A 13056-nucleotide genomic window follows, 5' to 3' on the forward strand; every position below is an offset into this window, starting at 1 on the left:
CCAAAAGGTTCTATAGAATCCCCTTTTTTATGTAAGTGTATGCTTTTATGTAGCATTAAGTTTGCAACAGCACAGATTTGTATGAACCTTGCTAGCGTGTAAGACTCCTAAGATGTACTAAACTGGACAACATGTGTCTAATATTGAAACAATGGTGTGGCTATATTTAGGTCATTTTTTGCTGCTCATGGCAACACTGTGGTGTGAGTGCTTGCATCATGAAGGGTGCTTTGACCTGCAGTTGTTCCACTTTCAGCAAAAAAACTCATATTGGATGCAAAGTGATGCAAAGTGAAAAATGGTTTAGAGCCACCCAAGCACATTAACAGGGCTCAGCAACTTCATGATACATGTCATTGATTTCATTTATCTACTTAAGTAATGTAGTAATGTACATGTTAAATTGGTTCAACATCTCAGTTTGAAATCAGCCACAATTGATAAGATCCATTTGAGTTATCCAAACTTACTGCAAATCAATCTAATTGTTTTGTCTGATTACTCAAATTATTTAATTGACAATCGTAATCTGAATATTTAGCTGCCAATGAATCATCCACTTGTTTAAGCAATGACCTGTGCAAACCGCAGTAATGTCAGTGGATATATTCAAACATGATTGTGGGCACATTGGGTGGCAGTTGGCCTAGTGGTTAAGAGCATTGTGCCAGTAACAAAAAGGTTGCTGGTTCAAATTCCAGACCTGACTAGGTGAAAAATCTGCCAATGTGCCCTTGAGCAAGGCAGTTATCTCTAGCTGCTCCAGGGTAGTCAATAATTGTTGATCCATGACCCCACTCCTTGAAGGTGTCTCAGGGAGAGTGGGATATCCAAATAGGACAAATTTAAGCGCCTAATATTATCTATTATAGTGTTGCAGGCATCCAGTACAGCCAACAGAACGACTCTAAAATAGGGTCGTTCCATGAATAGAGTACATTTTGGGTAGTGTAACTTGGTCAGACAACTATTAATTTCAACTCATTTTAACATTCTGCCATAAAGAGCACATGTTCAACTTCATAAAGAGCATGTCATCACATCAAGTTGTCTAAAATGTTTTAATATAGTAAGTGCCAATAAAGGGCCAATAAAGTAACAGGGTTGACCGTAACAGGCTTGAGGTTGTCATCTTAAATCAGCCATAAATCCCGTTGTGACAGGGGGAATATAAGCTTGTCATGTGCAACAGGAAGGGGTAATTGAATGCGAGCTTCAAAATCATAAAAAATGTAAAAAAGAGTAGAACCAGCTCACCTGCTTTTTCACTTTGATTTGGCAATTATATGTTCATGTTTCTTTCTAATAAAAAAATGAATAGTTTCACCATATTAGAACGACAGAACAGTTCATGAAACAGGGTTGACCTTAAAAATGAGGGACAGATGTAAATTAATCACTAATCAGATGAAATAAATAAATGACTTTGACAAAGATACTAGGGCTGTACAGTGACAGTGAACTTGAAGACATTTTGGGATTATCTGGATTAAAATCTTCCTAGAAGTCGGAAAAACATGACAAGGGAAATATCGAAATGCTGTGTTTTGGCACGTTAGCAAGACTATTCATATAAACATTTTTTTTTTTTTAAAGATAACATTTTCCATGTGTTCAATATTAAAGGGCAGTTTATTTACTATAACAGGCATTTAAATTGAATATTGGTGCACAATGTCTACTTAAAATATCAAAGGGACGCAAAATGTACTCTATTAATGGAACAACCCAGAAATGTGTATTAAGTAACACTGATTATAAACCCCTCTCTGCCACGGACCTCCAATAAAGCCCTTATCAGTAGCCTAGTTACTTCTCATAGGGGAGACAGTTTTAGCTCCATCTCTTCATTTAAAGACTTAATCATGGACACTCTTACTGACAGTTGTGGCTATTTTGCGTGATGTATTATTGTCTCTATCTTCTTACCCTTTGTGCTGTTGTCTGTGCCCAATACGGTTTGTACCATGTTTTGCCCTGCTACCATGTTGTGCTGCTGCCATGTTGGCATGTGGTGTTTCTACCATGTTGTGTTTATCAAGGCACAAGGCGAGACCCAGATGCAGACACAGGAGGCAGATGGTTGGAGTCTTACAATGTTTAATAATCCAAAGGGGTAGGCGAGAGAATGGTTGTGGACAGGCAAATAGGTCAAAACCAGGAGGTACAGAGTGGCAGACAGGCTCGTGGTCAAGGCAGGTAGAATGGTCAGGCAGGCGGGTACAAAGTCCAGAAACAGGCAAGGGTCAAAACCGGGAGGATTAGAAAAAGGAGAACGGTGGTTGACTTGACTAAACATACAAGACAAACTGGCACAGTGCCAGAAAACACAGGGGAAAGTAAGCGACACCTGGAGGGGGTGGAGACAATCACAGGAACAGGTGAAACAGATCAGGGCGTGACAGTACACCCCCCCCCCCCCCCGTCCTACCTGGGCGCATACCTGGCTGACTGGGGTATCGGCGGTGGAAATCGACGATGAGGGCCGGGTCCAAGATGTCTTTAGCAGGGACCCAGCCCCTCTCCTCCAGGCCATAACCCTCCCAGTCAATCAGGTACTGGAAACCCCTGCCCAGTGGTCGAACCTTCAGGAGGCGTCTCACCGTATACGCTGGCTGGTCACTAATAACCCGGGGCGGGGGGGGGGGGGGGGCTGGTGACAGAAGAAAAAGGACAGTGAGACACGGCTTAGTCCTAGACACATGGAAGGTAGGGTGAATACGGAGGGTACGGGGTAACACAAGATGGACAGCAGTGGAACTCAGGACTCTGGAGATGGGAAAAGGACCAATGAACTGGGGAGACAGCTTGCGGGACTCTACCCGAAGGGGCAGATCCGGAGTGGAAAGCATTACCCTCTGCCCAATGCGGTAGCGGGGAGCTGGGGTCCGGTGACGGTCCGCTTGTCGACGATACCTGGAGTTGGTCTTGAGAATAGCCACCCTGGCTCTTCTCCAGGTACATTGACAGCGGTGGACAAACATCTGGGCCGAGGTGTACGCTGACCTCCTGCTCTTGTTCCAGGATGAGTGGAGGCTGATACCCCATGGAGAACTCGAAAGGGGAGAGTCCCGTGGCAGAACTGGGAAGGGTGTTCCGGGCATACTCCACCCAGACCAGTTGACGGCTCCAGGTAGTGGGGTTCAGATCAGACACCTTAAGGTGGTCTCCAGGTCTTGGTTGGCTCGCTCCGACTGACTGTTAGTTTGGGGATGGAATCCCAATGACAGACTGGCCGACGAACCAATAAGGGTGCAGAATGCCTTCCAGAACTGAGTCGAGAACTGAGGACCCCGATCGGAGACCATGTCTACCGGGAGTCCATGGATCCAGAAGACATGCTGCACCATAAGCTGGGCCATCTCCTTGGCAGAAGGTAGTTTGGGGAGAGGGATGAAATGGGCGGCCTTGGAGAAGCGTTCAAACACCGTCAGAATGACAGTGTTGCCATCAGACAGAGGGAGCCCAGTGACAAAGTCCAGAGATATGAGACTAGGAACGACGAGGGACCGGTAGTGACTGAAGGAAGCCAGAAGGCGCTTGCCGTGGAGTCTTGTTCGGAGCACACACTTTGCATGCGGCGACGAAGACAGAGACGTCAGGGACCATTGTGGGCCACCAGAAACATTGTCGGAGGAAGGCTAGTGTACGACAGGACCCTGAATGACAGGTCAGCCTGGAGGAATGAGCCCATTCCAGGACCGGACTGGATTAGGGACAAACAACCGGTTAGCCGGGCCCCCTTCAGGTCCAGGCTGGGAGCGTTGCGCCTCACGAACCAGATTCTCAATACCCCAATCCACAGTGTCAGCAAGGCATGAGGTAGGGAGAATGGTTTCAGAGGTCGAGGTTGTGGCAGAGGAACTGTATAGGTGGGACGGCGTCAGGCCTCACATTCTTTGACCCTGGGTGGTAGGAGATGGTGAAGGTAAATCTGGTGAACAGGAGGGCCCACTGGGCCTGCCTGCAGTTGAGGCGCTTGGCTGTACGGAGATATTCCAGGTTTTTATGGTCGGTCCAGACCAGAAATGGCTGTTCTGCTCCTTCTCGGTTGCCAACATCGTAGTTCCTTTCAGTAGGATTGAGACGATGGGACAGGAAGGCACAGGGATGAAGCTTCTGGTCCTGGGCAGATTGCTAGGACAGGATGGCCCCTACTCCAACATCTGAAGCATCCACTTCTGCCACAAATTGACACGAGGGGTCCGGATGGATGAGGATGGGTGCTGTTGTGAACCGATGCTTCAGGTCCACAAAGGCTTTGTCGACAGCTGGAGACCATTTGAACGGTACCTTGGGAGAGGTGAGTGCCTGTAGGGGAGCCGCCAGGGTGCTGTAGTCTCGAATGAAACGGCGGTAGAAGTTTGCAAACCCAAGAAACCGTTGCAACTGCACACTGGATGTTGGTTGAGGCCAATCCACCACTGCTTTCACCTTTCCAGGATCCATCTGACAATTGCCCTCAGCAATGACATATCCCAGAAAGGTGATTAGAGTGGTGGAACTCACACTTCTTTGCTTTCACGAACAGTTGGTTGTCCAGGAGGCGCTGAAGGACCTGTCTGACATGAGGAACATGTTCTTGTGCAGATCGGGGAAAAAAGGTACACGAACACAAAATCGGTTTAGCATGTCCCAAAGCACATTGACCAAAGCCTGGAAAACAGCGAGGGCTTTGGTGAGTCCAAATGGCATGACCTGGTACTCATAATGTCCACTGGCTGTGTTGAAGGCTGTCTTCCACTCATCCCCCTCGCGTATCCGAACCAGGTGGTAGGCATTTCGAAGGCCCAACTTGGAAAATATGGTGGCCCCCTGGAGAGGTTCAAACGCTGAGGAGAGGTAGGGGGTAACGAGTCTTGACAGTAATGTCATTAAGTCCTCGGTAGTCAATGCACGGACACAGGGTCTTGTCCTTCTTCTCCACAAAGAAAAACACATGCATGACGGCCCCCGTGGCCAGAGACTCCTCTATGTACTCCTCCATTGCTTTGGTCTCTGGTCCAGACAGAGAATACAATCGACCCTGAGGTGATGTAGTTCCTGGGAGAAGATCAAAGGCACAATCATAAGGATGGTGCGGAGGAAAGGAAGTAGCACGTGCCTTACTGACACCTCCAGGAGGTCATGGTATTCTGTGGGGATAGCAGAGACATCCACAGTCTTGCTAGCATCCAGAGGAAGATGACTTGAGGAAGGCTGTGCTGCTTGAAGGCAGTGGGAATGGCAAAATAGGCTCCAACCCAGGATGGAGCTTGTGGTCCAATCATCAGATTGTGCTTTTGAAGCCAGGAAAATCCCAAAACAACCGGAACATGGGGAGATGCAATGAGGAGGAACTGTATTGTCTCACTGTGGTTACCAGAAACGCGTAATTGAACGGGCACAGTACTATGGGTGACTTCCCCTATGAAAACTACTTCCGGTTTGGAGCGAGCAGTCGCACTACGCTTCACTCCACAGGTAATATTACACTTCACTACATTACAACGGTTTGATTTGTTTGATCCGAGCAATTATTTTCTTAGCTAGCTACATAGCCGTCTTTGTATCAAAGATAATCGTGTAGCTTAGAGTAATTATCGAAGTTAGCTATCTTCGTCCTCCTAACGTAGTCATCACTGCTAGCTAGCTAGTCAACACTGCTAGCTAGCCAACCAGCCAACTTCCACCGACTAGCAGCACTGTAGAATCTATTACATTACAACGGAACGACTTGACTAGTGTAGTGTTAGTGAGCCAGCTACATAGTTGTCTTTGCATCTAAGATAATTGTGTAGTTTAGAGTAATTATTAGTAACTAGCCAGCCGCGACGCCAGACTTAGTCAACACACCTAGTCTTCATTAACCCACTGCTAGCTAGCTAGCCTACAGCTAGCCAACCGTTACCGACTAGCAGCGCTCTAGACACTAATACTTTACAACGGAACGACTTGATTAGTGTAGTGTTAGTGAGCCAGCTACATAGTTGTCTTTGCTGTCTTTGCATCTAAGATAATTGTGTAGTTTAGAGTAATTATTAGTAACTAGCCAGCCGCGACGCCAGACGTAGTCAACACACCTAGTCATCATTAACCCACTGCTAGCTAGCTAGCAAACAGCTAGCCAACCGTTACCGACTAGCAGCGCTGTAGATACCAATACTTTACAACGGAACGATTTGACTAGTGCAGTGTTGGCTAGCTAGCTACATAGTTGTCTTTGTCATAGCTTGATAATTGTGTAGTTTAGTAATTACCGAGGTTAGCTAGCCAGCCATTGCCGTCCCCCGCGACGCCATTTTTTCCAAACCCAGCCAACTAGTAACACTGTAGAAACTAAATACATTACAAAGGAACGTCTTGATTAGTGTTATGTTAGCTAGCTACAAAGTTGCTTTTGTATCATGACAAGGTGTAGTACTGAAACTATCGAGGTCACCTAGCCAGCTACACCTAGCCAGCTACACGGTCAAACAAAGTCAACAACGCAGCCACTGCTAGCTAGCCTACTCCACCAGCCAGCAGTACTGTATCATTTTCGTCATTTTAGTCAAGGTTTTTTGCAACGTAAGCTTAACTTTCTGAACATTCGAGACGTGTAGTCCACTTGTCATTCCAATCTCCTTTGCATTAGCGTAGCCTCTTCTGTAGCTTGTCAACTATGTGTCTGTCTATCCCTGTTCTCTCCCCTCTGCACAGGCCATACAAACGCTTCACACCGCGTGGCCGCTGCCACTCTAACCTGGTGGTCCCAGCGCGCACGACCCACGTGGAGTTCCAGGTCTCCGGCAGCCTCTGGAACTGCCGGTCTGCGGCCAACAAGGCTGAGTTCATCTCAGCCTATGCTACCCTCCAGTCCCTAGACTTCCTGGCGCTGACGGAAACATGGATCACCACAGATAACACTGCTACTCCTACTGCTCTCTCCTCGTCTGCCCACGTGTTCTCGCATACCCCTAGAGCATCGAACCAGCGGGGTGGTGGCACTGGAATCCTCATCTCTCCCAAGTGGACATTCTCTCTTTCTCCCCTGACCCATCTGTCTATCTCCTCATTTGAATCCATGCTGTCACAGTTACCAGCCCTTTCAAGCTTAACATCCTCATCATTTATCGCCCTCCAGGTTCCCTTGGAGAGTTCATCAATGAGCTTGACGCCTTGATAAGTTCCTTCCCTGAGGATGGCTCACCTCTCACAGTTCTGGGTGACTTTAACCTCCCCACGTCTACCTTCGACTCATTCCTCTCTGCCTCCTTCTTTCCACTCCTCTCCTCTTTTGACCTCACCCTCTCACCTTCCCCCCCCTACTCACAAGGCAGGCAATACGCTTGACCTCATCTTTACTAGATGCTGTTCTTCCACTAATCTCATTGCAACTCCTCTCCAAGTCTCCGACCACTACCTTGTATCCTTTTCCCTCTCGCTCTCATCAAAAACTTCTCACTCTGCCCCTACTCGGATGGTATTGCGCCGTCCCAACCTTCGCTCTCTCTCTCCTGCTACTCTCTCCTCTTCCATCCTATCATCTCTTCCCTCTGCTCAAACCTTCTCCAACCTATCTCCTGATTTTGCCTCCTCAACCCTCCTCTCCTCCCTCTCTGCATCCTTTGATTTTCTCTGTCCCCTATCCTCCAGGCCGGCTCGGTCCTCCCCTCCTGCTCCGTGGCTCGACGACTCACTGCGAGCTCACAGAACAGGGCTCCGGGCAGCCGAGCGGAAATGGAGGAAAACTCGCCTCCCTGCGGACCTCGCATCCTTTCACTCCCTCCTCTCTACATTTTCCTCTTCTGTATCTGCTGCTAAAGCCACTTTCTACCACTCTAAATTCCAAGCATCTGCCTCTAACCCTAGGAAGCTTTTTGCTACCTTCTCCTCCCTCCTGAATCCTCCTCCCCCCCCCCCCCCCCCCCCCCTCCTCCCTCACTGCGGATGACTTCGTCAACCATTTTGAAAAGAAGGTTGACGACATCCGATCCTCGTTTGCTAAGTCAAGCGACACCGCTGGTCCTGCTCACACTGCCCTACCCTGTGCTTTGACCTCTTTCTCCCCTCTCTCTCCAGATGAAATCTCGCGTCTTGTGACGGCCGGCCGCCCAACAACCTGCCCACTTGACCCTATCCCCTCCTCTCTTCTCCAGACCATTTCCGGAGACCTTCTCCCCTACCTCACCTCGCTCATCAACTCATCCTTGACCGCTGGCTACGTCCCTTCCGTCTTCAAGAGAGCGAGAGTTGCACCCCTTCTGAAAAAACCTACACTCGATCCCTCCGATGTCAACAACTACAGACCAGTATCCCTTCTTTCTTTTCTCTCCAAAACTCTTGAACGTGCCGTCCTTGGCCAGCTCTCCTGCTATCTCTCTCAGAACGACCTTCTTGATCCTAATCAGTCAGGTTTCAAGACTGGGCATTCAACTGAGACTGCTCTTCTCTGTGTCACGGAGGCTCTCCGCACTGCTAAAGCTAACTCTCTCTCCTCTGCTCTCATCCTTCTAGACCTATCTGCTGCCTTTGATACTGTGAACCATCAGATCCTCCTCTCCACCCTCTCCGAGCTGGGCATCTCCGGCGCGGCCCACGCTTGGATTGCGTCCTACCTGACAGGTCGCTCCTACCAGGTGGCGTGGCGAGAATCTGTCTCCGCACCACGTGCTCTCACCACTGGTGTCCCCCAGGGCTCTGTTCTAGGCCCTCTCCTATTCTCGCTATACACCAAGTCACTTGGCTCTGTCATATCCTCACACGGTCTCTCCTATCATTGCTATGCAGACGACACACAATTAATCTTCTCCTTTCCCCCTTCTGACAACCAGGTGGCGAATCGCATCTCTGCATGTCTGGCAGACATATCAGTGTGGATGACGGATCACCACCTCAAGCTGAACCTCGGCAAGACGGAGCTGCTCTTCCTCCCGGGGAAGGACTGCCCGTTCCATGATCTCGCCATCACGGTTGACAACTCCCTTGTGTCCTCCTCCCAGAGTGCTAAGAACCTTGGCGTGATCCTGGACAACACCCTGTCGTTCTCCACTAACATCAAGGCGGTGACCCGATCCTGTAGGTTCATGCTCTACAACATTCGCAGAGTACGACCCTGCCTCACACAGGAAGCGGCGCAGGGCGTCTGCTAAATGACTTAAATGTTAAATGTTAATGTTAGAGCGGCCGTCCAGTGCTCTAGCATCCATGGGCACAGAGAGAGGCTGAGTGGGAATACCAAGCCCCGAAGCAATAGTGGCATCCATAAGACATTCATCAGCCCCAGAGTAAATGAGCACTCGGAGAGACTTAGATTGGTCTCCCCACAGCACAAGAACAAAAAGGGGTGTGCGGGTGATGGGAATTAGGGAACTCCCAGTCTGACTCACCATAGTAATGGTACCCACTAGAGACAAGGGTTTCCTAATAGGGCAGGTAGCCATAAAATGTCCTGCCCCTCCACAGTACAGACAACAGTTATTATTCATCCTTCGTGAGCGTTCCCCAACTGATAGCCAAGCTCTTCCCAACTGCATAGGCTCAGGAGTGTCCAACTCACCCGTTGTAGATTCCCGAGAGGGCTTGGGTGGCTCTGAATCCTCTTGGAAGAGCTGCCTTTGGAAACATCCGGATTCCCTTGGAGGTGAATGCGCCATAGCGGGTGCACGAGTGTGCCTGAGACCAGACCTCTCACTCTTGCGTTCCCTTAGGCGTCCATCAAATTATAATGGTAAGGGCGATAAGGGAGTTGAGATCCATCGGCAATACCCGAGCATCTAGTTCATCCTTTACCTCCTCAGCTAATCTGTGCAAAAAATATTGAAAAGAGACTCTGGATTCCAGGCACTCTCGGCGGCTAACGTGCGAAAATCAACCACGTAGTCTGCAACACAACGGGAGTTTTGACGTAAGTCAAGCAGTTTACTGGCCGCCTTTCTCCCGGAAACTCAAATACCTTTCTCACTTCTGCCATGAATTCCTCCAGATGACCACAAATGGTAGATTGTTGCTCCCAAACTGCCGTTGCCCAGGAGAGCGCATTTCCGACATTAGCGTAATAATATACGCCATCTTCGATCTGTCTGAAGGAAACGAAGATGGCTGTAGCACAAAAATAAGCGAGCACTGAGAAAGAAAACTCGGCAGGTTCCAGGATTCCCCGAATATCACTCCGGAGGTGGTAAGCAGGGTTCTCGGGGAGCTGGGATAGACTGTACAAACTCACCACAGATAAGGGAAAATTACTGGGTGATTGGGGTTTTTCAGAGGTGGCAGGTAGCCTCTGAGTTAACTCCCTGATTTGCTCCATAATAGCCTTTAACACATGGCCGTGGCGTTCCATCAAGGACCTGAGCCCTTCCAAAAGGCCCTGTACCAACTCCTCATGTCTCCTAATGGTGGCTCCCTGCAGGGAGACAGCGTGGCGGAGCTGGTCCAAGTCTGCTAGGTCTGTCATGGCCAGTTCGTACTATCAAGGCACAAGGCGAGACCCAGATGCAGACACAGGAGGCAGATGGTTGGAGTCTTACAATGTTTAATAATCCAAAGGGGTAGGCAAGAGAATGGTTGTGGACAGGCAAAAAGGTCAAAACCAGATCAGAGTCCAGGAGGTACAGAGTGGCAGACAGGCTCGTGGTCAAGGCAGGTAGAACAGTAAAGTAGGCAAGGGTCAAAACCGGGAGGACTAGAAAAAGGAGAATAGCAAAAGGAGTACGGGGAAAAACACGCTGGTTGACTTGACTAAACATACAAGACGAACTGGCACAGAGAGACAGGAAACACAGGGATAAATACACTGGGGAAAATAAGCGAAAACTGGAAGGGGTGGAGACAATCACAGGGACAGGTGAAACAGATCAGGGCGTGACAAAGTTGTTGTCTTAGGTCTCTCTAAATGTAGTGTTGTAGTGTCTCTCTTGTCATGATGTGTGTTTTGTCCTATATTTTTATTAAATGTTTGATTTTTAATCCCAGCCCCTGTCCCAGCAGGAGGCCTTTTGCCTTATGGTAGGCCATCATTGTAAATAAGAATTTGTTCTTAACTGATTTGCCTAGTTAAATAAAGGTTAAATAAACATAAAATGTACTGTTTGGGGGTCGTGCTGTGGTGTGTTGCATTGATGAAATGATATACAATGCTTTCAGAAAGTATTCAGACACCTTGACTTTATCCACATTTTGTTACGTTACAGGCTTATTCTAAAATTGATTAAATAAATACAAATCCTCAGCAATCCTCACACAATACCCCACAATGACAAAGCAAAAACTGTTTTTTAAATGATTTATAGTCAGGATCAAGGCAAAGATGAACAGAGCAAATTACAGGGAGATCCTTGATGACAACCGGTTCCAGAGCACTCAGGACCACAGACTGGGACAAAGGTTCACCTTCCAACCGGACAACGGCCCTGAGCACACAGCCAAGACAATGCAGGAGTGGTTTTGGGACAAGTCTCTGAATGTCCTTGAGTGGCCCAGCCAGAGCCAGGACTTGAACCCGATCGAACATCTCTGGAGAGACCTGAAAATAGCTTCGCAGCAACACTCCCCATCCAACCTGACAGAGCTTGAGAGGATCTGCAGAGAGGAATGGGAGAAACTCCACAAATACAGGTGTGCCAAGCTTGTAGCGTCATACCCAGGAAGACTAGAGGCTGTAATCGCTGCCAAAGGTTCTTCAACAAAGTACGATCCAATTTCAGTTTATTATTATTAATATATTTTAAAAAGTTCTAAACTGTTTTTTCTTTGTCATTATGGGGTATTGTGTGTAGATTGAGGGGGAAAAAACAATTTCATCAATTTTAGAATAAGGCTGTAACGTAACAAAATGTGGAAAAAGTCATGGGGTCTGAATACTTCTGAAAGCACTGTAATTTGACTGAGACATTAATAATCAATTTTAGTAAAATAAAAAATGCTTTAAACAGGTCTTGACTTATTTACTTATTATGTATGTCCTTTATAGTCAATGGAGAGTTACACAAAATGGCCCATATTTATTTTAAACTTTCCTTGTGATGCATTTAATCCAAATGGCAAACGGTGTTGAAAGTTGTTTTCCATTTCTGCCTAGTTGCGAAATATACTGACCAAAGGTCTTTCCTCAATGGATGACAACCGATAAAGGGGAGGGGAGCGTCTAGGAGAGAAACATGGTAGCAAAGGTTGCCTGACATATTAATAGTGTTCCATGAAATGGTATTAGTTCCAACTACAAATACAAGTCTGAATCAACTTCATTATTGACATATTAGTTAGGATTATAAAAGAACAAGCATCAAGAGATCTTGCTTTGATCCTCAGTCAAATAATTTTCCTTTTGGTTCTAGAACATTTAAACCAATCTAGAAGTAAGACTCATTATTGCATCGTCTGCCTTCTATTCTTGAATGTGCATTTAAAGATGACATTTCAGTTTCCATCCTGGTTCTGTGACCTGATTTGAGAATGTAAAAAAATGAACAACAAAATAAATAAAAAATCAAATAACCCACATTACTTGGTGTCAAATCAAATCAAACAACCCACATTACCTGGTGTGAGAAGGGTCTGGTTGAGATCTTACTTTTTGCAGTTGTTCCCTTATCAGTGTACATGTAACCTATGATAGGCCTCTCTCATGGACTCTCAATGTAAGATAACAAGACTAAGTCCACATTCCAACCATGATTTGAGCTTCAAATGCCTTTTTTTTTTGTGCCAGCAGCAGCATTTCTGAATGTTCTCTTTGATAACCAAGGACTGCATCTGTGGGCGGGGGAGTGAATGCATTAATAGTGCATGGTGTTCTCCATAATATGGCGGCTGATTCTGCTGGCCATATCACAGTTTATAGAAGTTTAACCAGTGGCACTGGGGGCTCATCTTTCTTTGAACTCTGTCTACCCTACTGTCAGTATCTCTCTCTCACACACACTGTTAACACAACGTCCCCTTTAACTTTTCCTCTCTCTAACTTGGAAACATTAACAGGAAATCTGCAATTTGCATCTCTCAGACCAGGCCCAGACATTGCATTGCTTGGTAGATTCTGGACAGAACTGGTCAACAGATCAGAAGCTTTTTGTCCCATCCACGAATACAGCTCAG

This window comes from Salmo trutta, chromosome 2 (genome assembly GCF_901001165.1).
Source record: "Salmo trutta chromosome 2, fSalTru1.1, whole genome shotgun sequence".
NCBI lineage: Eukaryota > Metazoa > Chordata > Actinopteri > Salmoniformes > Salmonidae > Salmo > Salmo trutta.